Source organism: Gekko japonicus, unplaced genomic scaffold (assembly GCF_001447785.1).
Source record: "Gekko japonicus isolate JY-2015 unplaced genomic scaffold, Gekko_japonicus_V1.1 scaffold4335, whole genome shotgun sequence".
Lineage (NCBI taxonomy): Eukaryota > Metazoa > Chordata > Lepidosauria > Squamata > Gekkonidae > Gekko > Gekko japonicus.
The window spans coordinates 80780-94388 of record NW_015172144.1 but is presented as its reverse complement, the minus strand read 5'-3'; the positions used below and the strand labels follow the sequence as shown (position 1 = coordinate 94388).

Below are 13609 nucleotides of genomic sequence, written 5' to 3'. Positions count from 1 at the left end.
TGTGGTCCATCTAGTCCAGCATTTTGTCTTCCACAGTGGCCAACCAGTTCTCCTGGAAGGCCAACAACAGGGCATGGAGGCCGAGGCCTTACCCTGATAAGAACATAAGAAGAGCCCTGCTGGATCACACCAGGGGGTCCATCTAGTCCAGCATCTTGTCTCACACAGCAGCCAACCAGATTCTCTGGAGGTCCAACAACAGGGCATAGAGGCCGAGCCCATCATAAGAACACAGGAAAAGCCCTGCTGGATCAGACCAATGGTCCATCTAGTCCAGCTTCCTGTCTCACACAGTGGCCAACCAAGGTATAAAGGTTGAGGCCTTCCACGGAAGTGGCCTCCTGGCTCTGGGATTCAGAGGATTTAGAAGTGGGACTCTCCCGATGCTCAAGGGTGCCACATCCCCCTGCGTTGCGGGTTTGACATTTAGAGACAGCTGCAAAAGGGAATTAGACAGATTCACGGAGGACAGGTCTATCAGTGGCTACAAGCCGTGGTGACTAAAGGGAGCGTCCACATTCAGAGGCAGCCTCTGAACCCCAGAGCCAGGGGGCAACCTCAAGTGAAGACCTCGGCCTCTGTGCCCTGTTGTCATCCCTCTAGAGGAACTGGTTGGCCACTGGGTGAGACAGGATGCTGGACTAGATGGACCACTGGTCTGATCCAGCAGGGCTCTTCTCATGTTCTTATGAAGACCTCGGCCTCTCTGCCCTGTTGTTGGCCATACAGAGGAACTGGTTGGCCACTGGGTGAGACAGGATGCTGGACTAGATGGACCACTGGTCTGATCCAGCAGGGCTCTTCTCATGTTCTTATGAAGACCTCGGCCTCTCTGCCCTGTTGTTGGCCATACAGAGGAACTGGTTGGCCACTGGGTGAGACAGGATGCTGGACTAGATGGACCACTGGTCTGATCCAGCAGGGCTCTTCTCATGTTCTTATGAAGACCTCGGCCTCTCTGCCCTGTTGTTGGCCATACAGAGGAACTGGTTGGCCACTGTGTGAGACAAGATGCTGGACTAGATGGACCGCTGGTCTGATCCAGTGGGGTTCTTTGCATGTTCTTATGTTCTCTGCTCAGGCCACCCCAAGTGACAAAATACCGTGATCTGGCCATGTTGAAGCCCACATTTCACACCATATGAGACTTAGGGGAGGGGACTTGTTCTGGGGTTGCTTGATGTCACAAAGACGCCTCCCTACCAGAGCCAGAAGTTCCTGGCTTCTGCCCAGCACCAGAAACAGCCATGCACTTACAGCTGTACGGCAGCCGGAGTGAACACCCCCTAGGGAAAATACAATTCCCGTGAGAGACGCAAGTTAAAAGCTGAACAACGGGTGGGAGGACACCGCCTGTGAGCTGAATAGATGGGAGACAAACCAGGGAAATGACTCCTCTAACTAGCGAGTGATGAGACGCCCACGGACACGTCTTGCCTCCAGTCTGCTACGTTTCACCTTCTGCGGCAGGCGACGGCCCCTCCTTTACCATTCCCCTCCTGAGACACGGCTCCCCCTCTTAAGTAGGCCGGCTCACCTCTGCAGTCTCAGGGAGCATGGAGTTCTCCAGGCTGTGGTCAGGGGTCACCTCCCCATACCACAAGAAGAGAGTTGGGTCTGTTCAGTCACAACCAGGGGTAATTTGGGGCCGGAGCGCACCTGAGCGCTGCTCCGGCAGCCCAGGAGCTGGCCCAAATGGCGGTGGCAGCAAGCCTCGCCCCCAGCTTCCTGCGCCAAAGCTCTGCCGCCTGGGGGAGGCCTGAAAAGGCCCGTCACCAGCCTTCTGGGGCCCGCGCTGGAGTGCTGCGGCCCGAGGGAGGCCTGAGGAGGGTGGTGGGGGCTTGATGGAGGGGTGATGGCAGGGGGCGTGGTATATGCTAATGAGCTATTGTGTTAATAGCCTAGTAGCTCATTAGCATACATTATGCTAATGGGCTCCTGTAGCTCTTTTTCTATGAAATGACCCCTGGTGATGACAGAGAGAGAGACAGAGAGAGACAGAGAGATTATAATGATGATGAGCCTGCCCTGCAGGGAGGGTGGAGTATAAATCAAATAAATAGGTGATGGTGATGGTGATGGTGAAGAAGAATAAGAATAGCCTGCCCTGCAGGTAGGGCGGGGTATAAATCAAATAAATAGATTATGATGATAGAAGGAGGAGGAGTTGGATTTATACCCTGCCCTTCACTCGGAGTCTCAGAGCGGCTAACAACGGGCACCCTGTGAAGTTAGGTGGGGCTGAGAGTCCTGAGAGAAATGGTACTAACCCAAGGTCACCCAGCTGGCTGCGTGTGAAGGAGTGGGGGATCGAACCCAGTTCTCCAGATTAGAGTCTGCCGCTCTTAACCACTACACCACACTGGCTCTCAGGTAGGGAGGTAGGGAGGTAGATAGATAGATAGATAGATAGATAGATAGATAGATAGATAGATAGATAGATAGATAGATAGATAGATAGATTGATTTGGAAGGGATCCCCAGGGTCATCTAGTCTAACCCCCTGCACATTGCAGGAAATTCACAAAAAACTGTCCCCCCCACACCCCCAGTGACCCACACCCAGAAGATAGATAGATATTTCTGTGATTTCTGTCCTGCCCTTCCTTCCAAAGCAGGCTCAGGGCGGTTCACAAGATAAAATCGTACAAGACATCATATAACATATTATCTCTAAAAGTCTAAAATTACACTGATTTAAAATTAACAGGTAACATTAAGATGGTGAAATAATAATCCTTGGGTCTTCTCAGATGTTTAATAGATATGTCTGTTCAATGATGATCGTAAAGCCAACAACTCAAATAGACAATTATGGCAATTTGAGCAGATTTCAGCAGACTTTGAGCAGGAAGGGTGATTCTGTTGGACGCCGCTGCCTCAACTGAAAGCCCGGTGGAAGAGCTCCATCTTGCAGGCACTGTGGGACTGTAACAAGTCCCACAGGGCCTTGATCTCAATGGGGAGCTCAGTCCACCAGGTCGGGACCAGGGCCAAAAAGGTCCTGGCCCTACTTGAGGCTAGACGGACGTCTTTTGGGTCAGGGATTACCAGTTAATAGTGGTCGGTCGATCTTAAGGCCCGTTGGGGGACATATGGGGAGAGGCAGTGCTGCAGGTATGTTGGTCCCGGACCATTCGGGACCCTAAAGGTTAAAACCAAAACCTTGAACCGGATTCGGAACTCTATTGGCAGCAAGTGCAGTCTGCAGAGGACCGGCTGAATGTGTGCCCACACGGTGCATTCTACACTAGCTGTAATGAGCTGATACTGGGGTTTGGGAAATACTCGGCATTGCCGAAAATATTCGGCTTGCTAGTCGGGTGTGTCAGTTTCACTCCCCCTCTGCTTCCAAGGAGAGGGGGAGTGAAACTGACCTGCTTTCCCTCCTCTGAGCTTCCCCAGTTAGCCCGCCCAGGGGGGAAGCGAAGGCAGATTAGGGAGGCATCTTTAAATGCCTCCTCTTCGCTTCTCCTCCCCAGCTGGCCTGCCAAGCTGGCACGACCTCTCTCCCACCTTCTGACTAGGATAAAGGGAGGCAGATCTCCACTTCTGTTCTACTGGGTCTAATGAAGGAAGTGTTGACTCTCCAAAGCTCACATCCTGAAACTCTTGCTGGTTTCTCTGCTCAGGGTTGGCAGCTCTAGGTGGGAAATTCCAAGAATTTTTTTTTGTGGGGTGGAGGCTGGGGAACGCAGGGTTTGGGGAGGGGAAGGACCTCAGTGGGGTAGAATGCCGTACAGTCCACCTTACAAAGCTGCCATTTTCTCCAGGGGGACTGATCTTGCGGGGAGTCTGCATCAGCTTTTCCCTCCATTGTTTTACAAAACCCACGTTGGAACCAAAATTCCCTTCTGCATTGTATGCTGCTTTCGCTTTCTTTGATCATCGGGTTTTATGGTACCCTCTGCACTGTATGCCGCTTTCACTTTCTTTGATCATCGGCTTTTATGCTACCCTCTGCACTGCAAGTCGCTTTCACTTTCTTTGCTCATCAGCTTTTATGCTACCCTCCACATTGCAAGCCGCTTTCAGTTTCTTTGATCACCGGCGTTTATGGTAACCTCCGCAGTGCAAGCCGCTTTCACTTTCCTTGATCATCAGCTTTTATGGTACCCTCTGCATTGCACGCTGCTTTAACTTTCTTTGATAATCGGGTTTTATGGTACCCTCCACACTGCATGCTGCTTTCACTTCCTTTGATCGCTGGGTTTTATGGTACCCTCTACACTGCATGCTGCTTTCACTTTCTTTGATCATCGGCTTTTATGCTACCCTCCGCACTGCAAGCCGCTTTCACTTTCTTTGATCATCGGCGTTTAAGGTAACCTCCGCAGTGCGAGCCGCTTTCACTTTCCTTGGTCATCAGCTTTTATGGTATCCTTTGCATTGCATGCCGCTTTCGCTTCCTTTGATCGCCAGGTTTTATGGTACCTTCTGCATAGATCGATGGCCGCTCAGGGGTGACTCTGCAGTCAGTGCGGCGTTGCCCCAGGGTATCTAAATGCAGTTTTGAGCTGCACCTTTTCCTCAGTGTTGAGGAATATGGAACAAATATGGCAGATGCAGAATCACCCTTGGTCACCGGGAGATCACCTGTCATAGTGGGAGTTCTCAAGGCACCCCCTGGAAGCTGGCAACCCCAAAGGTGCGACTGGACTCAAATTCATCTGCTAGACATGAGCGCACATCTGTCCTAGGCAGAGAGTGTAAGAAAGGTGGCTGCTGCTCAGTGTTCCCTCTAAGCTAAGTAATTGTGAGCCAGCTCACAGTTTTTTAGCCTCCAGCGCATACATTTTTTATCTTAGCTCAGGAAGGGATGGCTCCAGAGCAAACTAATTTATGCAGTAGCCAAATCGCACGCTCACAACTTTAATGCCGGCAGCTCACAAAGTAGAATTTTTGCTCACAAGACTCCACAGCTCAGAGGAAGCATTGGTGCTGCTGGCTAAAGCCTTTCAGGAAATGTATCGCACTTCCAAATCAAGCTCCCTCCCTGCCCTTTGCCTCCTAAGCCACCCCCCCCCGTCCTCGGCCTCAAAGAGCACAAGAGGTGCAATGAGAGCTGGATTTTCTTTTCCCCCCCCCCGCCCCCACTTTCTGTTTGCAGTTCTTAGCCTTTCGCCCCTGCAGGAAAGATGCAATTTCATCGCCCTGTCCGGAGCTAAGCGAAGAACGTGCCGGGCTTACAAAGCACCGGCTGGCGGTCGGACTAACAGGGATTTCGGCTTCCTGTCGGCGCAGATCCCCAAAGCTTCTTGTCTGGGGCTGAAACAGAAACGCAAACATACCCCCACGCGTGTCCTGAGCCCCTCGGACTAACACCCTGTCTGTTCCCTTGATACACTTGTAAAGAAATAGCTTATTGGGGAAAGGGACCGTAAAGCCTTCAATACTCTTCCCGACAAGGAAACTGATCCCACCAAAAGCTGTGCACGAGAATCTCTTAGAATGACGGCTGCCAGATTCAGACTGAGAAATACTGGGGTATTTTGGGGGTGCAGATAGAGGAGGAGGAGGGAGGAGGGAGGAGGAGGAGGAGGAGAACATAAGAACATAAGAGATGCCAATGTTGGATCAGGCCAATGGCCCATCCAGTCCAACACTCTGTGTCACACAGTGGCCAGAAATACCAGTGCCATCAGGAGGTCCAGCAGTGGGGCCAGGACATTAGAAGCCCTCCCACTGTTGACCCCCCCAAGCACCAAGAAGACAGAGCATCACTTGCCCCAGAGCCCCTAGCTATACCTTGTGGCTAATAGCCACTGATGGACCTCTGCTCCATATGCTTATCTAATTCCCTTTTGAAGCCATCCATGCTTGTAGCACCCACCACTTCCTGTGGCAGTGAATTCCAAGTGTTAATCACTCTTTGGGTGAAGAAGGACGTCCTTCCCCTCCCCACAACAGGCGCCCTGGGAGGTAGGTGAGGCTGAGAGAGCTCTTTTGAGGACTGCTCCTGAGAGAACAGCTCTGAGAGAACTTGTACGTGACCCAAGGTCACACCAGCGGCTGCATGTAGAGGAGTGGGGAATCAAACCCGGTTCTCCCAGATTAGAGTCCGCGCACTTAACCACTACCCCAAACTGGCTCTCAGTCAGGGTTTGGAGAGGGGAGGGGCTTCAGATGGGTGTGATGCCGCAGAGTCTACCTTCCAAAGCGGCCGTTTCCCCCCCCCGGGGAACTGATCTCTGTCTCCTGGACACCAGTTGTAATCCTAGGAGATGGCCAGCCACAACCTGGAGGTTGAGAACTCTAACTTTTTTTTTTGGCTTTTTTAAAATGCATTATTTATTAAATTTTGCAACAAACATAAGACATGAACATTAAACAAACCACAAACACACAACATAAACATGGATTCCATAAATCAATACTCCTTCGCTGTGAATCGTAACCCCTACATTCAATTCTCCCAGCTTATCCGTAAATCTAAACATTCTTCTCTAACCAGCTAGAAAACTTTCTCCAAGTATTATCACAAACGTCATCTTCCTTCCCATGAAGCTTGATGGTCAAATTATCCAATTCTGCTATTTCAGTTATTTTTAACTACAAATTCCTTTTTAGACGGTGTACTCTAACTTACAAAGCAGGAAAAAAAGGGGCAAGTGTGGTTACCAGGGAATCTAATAGTGCGGTGGCCAAAGCCCTGTGCCAAGCATAGAAGCAGGAGCAAAGAGCAAGAGTCCAGCGGCATCTTAAAGGCTAACAGAATTCACGGCTGCAGAGCGAAGTTTGCGTCTGGTGGCACCTGTAAGACGCACAAAGTTTGATTCAGAGTTTAAGCTCTTGTGTGCAAATCGGAATGAAATCTCCTCAAGGCGGGGGGGGGGGGGCAGGCATTCAAAGGAACAGAGGTCAGCGTTCCCTCTAATCCGAGTTAGTGTGAGCTAGCTCACAGTTTTTTAGCCTCCAGCTCACACAATTTTGTCTCCGCTCAGGAAGGAGGGTTCCAGAGCAGACTAATTTATGCAGCAGCCAAATCGCTGGCTCACAACTTTAATGCCAGTAGCTCACCAAGTAGGATTTTTGCTCACAAGACCCCACAGCTTAGGGGGAGCGTTGACAGAGGTGCTCGAGGCTGGTCCTGCATTGGGCAGGGGGTTGGACTAGATGGTCTGCAAGACCGCTTCCCACTCTGTGTGATTCTATGTTTCTATAAGGGGTGTTAGTCCGAGGGCCGAGGACGTGTGTGATTATCTTCCTACTTTTGCCTTTCCCAGCTGACCCCCTCCACCCCCCATTTTCCTTTATTAATCTGAAAGACTGGAGTGCGGACATGTTGGATGCAGATGGTTTCCTGCTCTGGCAGGAAGTGGCCGGCTACTCCTTTACCCCCAATAAATGGAGGAAGGAGGAACGGGCAGGACAGGGCTGCCAGTTCCCGGCAGCGGAAGACCTGGATATTCAGTGCCTGGAACCTGGGGAATGGCTGGTTTTGGAGAGGGCGGGGACCTCAGTTGGGGTCTAATGCCATACAGTCATAAGAACGTAAGAGAAGCCATGTTGGATCAGACCAATGGCCCATCCAGTCCAACACTCTGGGTCACATAGTGGTGAAAACTCAGGGGCCCTCAGGAGGTCCCCCAGTGGGGCCAGAACTCCAGGAGCCCTCTCACTGTTGCCCCCCAAGAAGAAGAAGAAGAGATTGGATTTACACCCCACCCTTCACTTGGAGTCTCAGAGCGGCTTACAAACTCCTTTCCCTTCCCCTCCCCACAACAGACACCCTGTGAGGTGGGTGGGGCTGAGAGAGCTCTGACAGAAACTGCTCTTTTTCAAGGACAGCTGTGCCAGAGCTTGTGACTGACCCAAGGTCACATCAGCAGGTGCAAGTGGAGGAGTGGGGAATCGAACCCAGTTCTCCCAGATTAGAGTCCACACAATTAACCACTACACCAAACTGGCTCCCAAGCACCAAGAGTACAGAGCATCCCTGCCCCAGACATTAGAACATAAGAGAAGCCAATGTTGGATCAGGCCAGTGGCCCTTCGAGTCCAACACTCTGTGTCACACAGGGGCCAAAACCCAGGGGCCATCAGGAGGTCCACCAGCAGGGCCAGAACTCCAGGAGCCCTCCCACTGTTGCCCCACAAGCACCAAGAAGACAGAGCATCACTGCCCCAGACATAGTGTTCCATCTATACCTTATGGCAAGTAGTCACTAAGTTTATTTATTTATTTGTTTTTGGATTTATATCCCTCCCTCCCCGAAGGCTCAGGGCGACTACCAACGAGGCACAAGTGCCAGAGTTAACAGATAAAACAGCCTAAAACAGCAAAACTATAATACAACAACAAAGTGTCAGTATTCCATTTATCGCAAGATGGGGTAGATCTTAATCCAATGGCAATTGGTCCCGCAACCTGTCATCCCCTCTCCTTCCAGGGTCACCTCGCACCCAGATGGAACCACATATTAGTGGTAGTGGTGCGATGCTGCATACATATCGGTGGTGGAATTGTAGTGGCGGCGGCGGCTCCTACTCGAAAGCCTGGCGGAAGAGCTCCGTCTTACAGGTGGAGGACATAAGAGAAGCCATGTTGGATCAGGCCAGTGGCCCATCCAGTCCATCACTCTGTGTCAGACAGTGGCCAAACCCAGGTGCCACCAGGAGGCCCACCAGTGGGGCCAGAACTCCAGACGTCCTCCCACTGTTGCCCCCCAAGCACCAAGAATACAGAGCACCACTGCCCCAGAAAGATTGTTCCATCTATACTTTGTGGCAAGTAGTCACTATGGACATAAGAGAAGCCATGCTGGATCAGGCCAGTGGTCCATCCACTCCAACATTCTGGGTCACACAGTGGCCAAAACCGAGGCGCCATCAGGAGGTCCAACAGTACAGCCAGAACTACAGAAGCCCTCCCACTGTTGCCCCCGAATCACCAAGAAGACAGAGCATCACAGCCCCAGACAGAGTGTTCCATCTATGCCTTGTGGCTAATAGCCACTGAGGGACCTCTGCTCCAGATGTTTATCCAATCCCCTCTTGAAGCTGTCTGTGCTTGTAGCCGCCTCCACTTCCTGTGGCAGTGAATTCCACGTGTTAAAGACTCCACCTTCCAAAGCTGTCATTTCCTTCTTTGGAACTGATTACTTGAGATCTGTTGTGATTCTGGGAGACCCTCGGGCTGCACCTGGTGACCCTCAGGCAGGAAGATCTTGGCCACTGCCACTCCCAGAGAGTTCTTGGGACAGCCACACCGGCTTTGGCCCCGGCTCTGAGAAGCCGGCAGAAGGAAGCTACAGGCTTCGGTCCTCTGCCCAGAGTCATAAGAACATAAGAGAGAAGCCATGTTGGATCAGGCCAATGGCCCACCCGGTCCAACACTCTGTGTCAAATATTGGTCAAAACCCAGGGGCCATCAGGAAGTCCACCAGCCAGGCCAGAACTCCAGAAGCCCTCCCACTATTGTCCCCGAAGCACCATCAGTGCCCCAGACAGAGCGTTCCATCTATACCTTGTAGCTAGAAGCCACTAAGAACATAAGAGAAGCCATGTTGGATCAGGCCAGTAGCCCATCCAGTCCAACACTCTGTGTCACACAGGGGCCAAAACCCAGGTGCCATCAGGAGGTCCACCAGCGGGGCCATAAGACCATAAGAGAACCTATGTTGGATCAGGCCAATGGCCCCTCCAGTCCAACACTGTGTCACACAGTGGCCAAAACCCAGGTGCCCTCAGGGGGTCCCCCAGTGGGGCCAAAACTCCAGAAGCCCTCCCACTGTTGCCTCCCAAGCACCAAGAAGACAGAGCATCACTGCCCCAGACTTAAGAACACAAGAGAAGCCATGTTGGATCAGGCCAGTGGCCCATCCGGTCCAACACTCTGGTCCTCTGTTAAGTTCTTTGGGGCTGGCAGATCAGACGATCAAAGCCGCCACTGTACCCAAAAAGCATCTGAGAGATGGCACCGGCCCAGAATCTGGGCTGCCGTGCGCCAGTGGAGGCCGGCCGACGCTCTCCTTGAGCAACTGAGACCGATATAAATAGCAGTGTGGAAATTGATCCGTTCCCCCAAGACCCAGTTCTGACAGAAGGCGAGCGCTATCTTTATCCCCGGCCTCGCACCCAGGTAACCAGCAGTGCCTCTCAACACGATTGGGGAAGGGAGGGCTTGGATCTCGTTTTTTTCCCCTATGCAAAGGGAGCCCTTGCAGCTGCGCTCAGAGCGCATAAATCCAAGGACTGGCCAGCAGAGGGAGCTCTGGGGAAGCCGAGTGTCTGCTGCAGCAGCAGCCGATGCGCGGAGGCAATGAAGTGGATCTTGGCTGTGGGCTGGCAGACTTGGGGAAAGCGGACACACCGTCCCCGGTAGAAGGATCCTGTTCGATGGAAACGATCAGGGGAGATCCCAGAGTTCTGTTCTGTGCAGCTTTCTCAAGGGGGAATGACATTTAGAACAGATAAAAGGAAGGCCTTCCTCCCCCAAAGAGTCATTCCCACGTGGAATTCTCTGCCGCAGGAGGTGGCGGCGGCTACAAGTGTAGACAGCTTCAAGAGGGGATTGGATAAAAATCTGGAGCAAAGGTCCATCAGGGGCTATTGGCCACAAGGTACAGAGGGGACACTCTGTCTCGGGTAGTGATGCTCTGTATTATCGGTGCTTGGGGGGGCCACAGCGGGAGGGATTCTGGAGTCCTGGCCCATCTGGTGGCCGGAAGCGAAAATAACAAAAATAAGGCTATCGTGCTTTGATCAAAGTTTGAGTCCAGCGGCACCTTTAAGACCAACAAAGTTTTATCCAAAGTACGAGCTTTTGTGTGCAAGCACACTTCTTCAGCACTTCACACTTCACTTCACAAGGAGCTGCAGTGGCTCAAGTGGTTAAGACGCTGAACTGCAGGCTGTGGAAGGTCGGTAGTTCAGCAGTTCGAGACCCGAGTGTGCCGCCTGACGGAGTGAGCTCCCGTCTCTCGTTCCAGCTCCTGCCAACCTAGCAGTTCGAAAGCAAGAAATTGAGCTGGAGGCTCAAAAACTGTGAGCAGCTGCTCTCCAGGGTCTCAGGTGGAGGTCTTTGACATCACCCTCTAGATCTTTCCACTGGAGATTCTGAGGATTGAACCTCGGACCTTCTGCACGCCAAGCAGAGGCTCTGCCACCGAGTCAAACCTCCTCCCAAATGTATATTTAAACAAATAACACACCACAAAAGTTCTCTCTCTGGGTCCTCCTTTGGCATATGCTCTTCCTAAGGGAATTTCCAGTCTTCCTACTTCGATGGAAAATCGGGCCTATGCCCTGCACAAAGCAAACCTGCAGCTCTGGAAATGTGCCCCGAAAGCTGCCCGCGGACCATTGGTAATCATGTGTAAGGTCAGGCTCTTCTCTCTGGAGACCGTCCTCTCTTGATATAACCCGGGGCGAAGTGATTGGTGGGGGGGGGGCGGGAGAGAAGGGAAGGTGCAGAAGCCGGAGGAGAGGCTCCGTGCTGAAATTTGCCCTTCTTTCCGCAGGGCGTGAGCAATTTTCCTCGAGGAAAAAGGGGGGATTTTCAGAGAGCCCCGGCGACGCTGGTGTGTAAAGTTTAAGGTCACTTCCAGCAATGTTTTGACATTTCCGAGCCTGCCCCCCAAGGGGCTGGGAGGATCGGAGCGGCAGAAATGTCGAGACGTGGATACCGCTGACCTTCAAGCTTTCCGCCGTAATGGAAGCGATTCTCGAATCCCCCCAGATCTCCCTGGCTGCGCGCCACCCATCCACCCACCCAAACGCACGCACAGAGAGAGAGAGAGAAAAATCTCTGCCCAAAATGGAATGATGTCAGATGGTTTGGTTTGCATTTCTCTGCCCAAAAGGCACAATGGAGAAGCAGAGAGAGACAGACAGAGGTGACCTTTATCCTACGATTAGAGGACTCGATAGGATTGAGCACACGGAGACGTCTTACACCGAAGCGGACCATCCGTCCATCAAGTTCAGTGTTGTCTACTCAGACTGGCAGGGGCTCTCCAGGGTCTCCAGCGGAGGCCTTTCCCATCCCCTACTGCCTGGTCCTTTTCAACTGGAGATGCCGGGGACTGAACCTGGGACCTTCTGCATGCCAAGCAGAGGCTCTGCCACTGAGTTATGGCCCCTCTCCAAAAGCTGAACACACACGAACACATGAAGCTGCCTTATACTGAATCAGACCCTTGGTCCATCAGGGTCAGTATTGTCTGCTCAGACTGGCAGCGGCTCTCCAGGGTTATAGGCTGAGGTCTTTCATGTCACCTCCTGCCTGGTCCTTTTGACTGGAGATTCCAGGGATTGAACCTGGGACCTTCTGCATGCCAAGCAGAGGTTCTGTCACTGAGCCACAGCCCCACTTCCTGGCTCTCCAGGGTCTCAGGCAGAGGTCTTTCCCATTACCTCCTACCTGTTCCTTTTGACTCGAGATGCCAGGGATTGAACCTGGGACCTTCTGCATGACAAGCAGATGCTCTGCCACTGAGCCACAGCCCCACTTCATGACTCTCCAGGGTCTCAGGCTGAGGTCTTTCACATCACCTCCTACCTGGTCCTTTTGACTGAAGAAGCCAAGGATTGAACCTGGGACCTTCTGCATGCCAAGCAGATGCTCTGCCACTGAGCCACGGCCCCACTTCCTGGCTCTCCAGGGTCTCAGGCTGAGGTCTTTCACATCACCTCCTACCTGATCCTTTTGACTGGAGATGCCAGGGATTGAACCTGGGACCTTCTCCATGCCAAGCAGAGGCTCTGCCACTGAGCTACAGCCCCTCTTTACAGCTCTCCAGAGTCTCAGGCTGAGGTCTTTCACATCACCTACTGTCTGGTCCTTTTAACTGGAGATGCCGGGGGATTGAACCTGGGACCTTCTGCATGCCAAGCAGATGCTCTGCCACTGAGCCACAGCCCCACTTCCTGGCTCTCCAGGGTCTCAGGCTGAGGTCTTTCCCATCACCTCCTACTTGGTCCTTTTGACTGGAGATGCCGGGGATTGAACCTGGGACCTTCTACATGCCAAGCAGAAGCTCTGCCACTGAGCCACAGCCCCACTTCATGGCTCTCCCGGATCTCAGGCTGAGGTCTTTCCCATCACTTCTTGCCTGGTCTTTTTGACTGGAGAGGCCGGGGATTGAACCTGGGACCTCAGGTTCATGCCAAGCAGAGGCTCTACCTCGGCACCACTGCCCCTCCCCATGCGAGGTCATGTAATCCATTCATGGGGTACAATTTCGGTACATTTCATTTGTTTTGTTTTACTTCATTTATACCCCGCTTCCCCCCAAAGACTTCCTTGAAGACTCCTTGAACACTGTACTCACCACCTCCCTTGGCAGCTGATCCGATTCGACTGCTGTGCTGAGATACTCTTACTTTAAATAATTCTCTCCCCCTAATACCCAGACGGGACTTTCCCGCCCTTAATTTAGACCCATTCTTGTGAGTCCTCTCCTCTGCTGCCGACAGGAGCAGCTCCCTGCCCTCCTCCAAGTGACAGCCCTTCAGATATGTCAAGAGAGCCATCCTGTCCCCCCCTCAACCTCCTCTTGTCCAGACTGGATGATATGTATCGAGCCTAAGCCTTTCCTCTAGCTGTACCTAGAATGGGCTGAGCTTGCTTCTCTAGAACAATAGCTTGCCTGGATCCAGGAAC

General features: G+C 52.4%; 1 non-coding gene across 1 annotated transcript; it reads right to left on the bottom strand.

Moving 5' to 3' along the window:
• Positions 1-12381: 12381 nt before the first annotated feature.
• On the bottom strand, positions 12382-12453 carry TRNAD-GUC. Its single transcript has one exon. It is a non-coding gene; the product is annotated as a tRNA-Asp (tRNA).
• Between the last annotated feature and the right edge of the window lie 1156 nt (positions 12454-13609).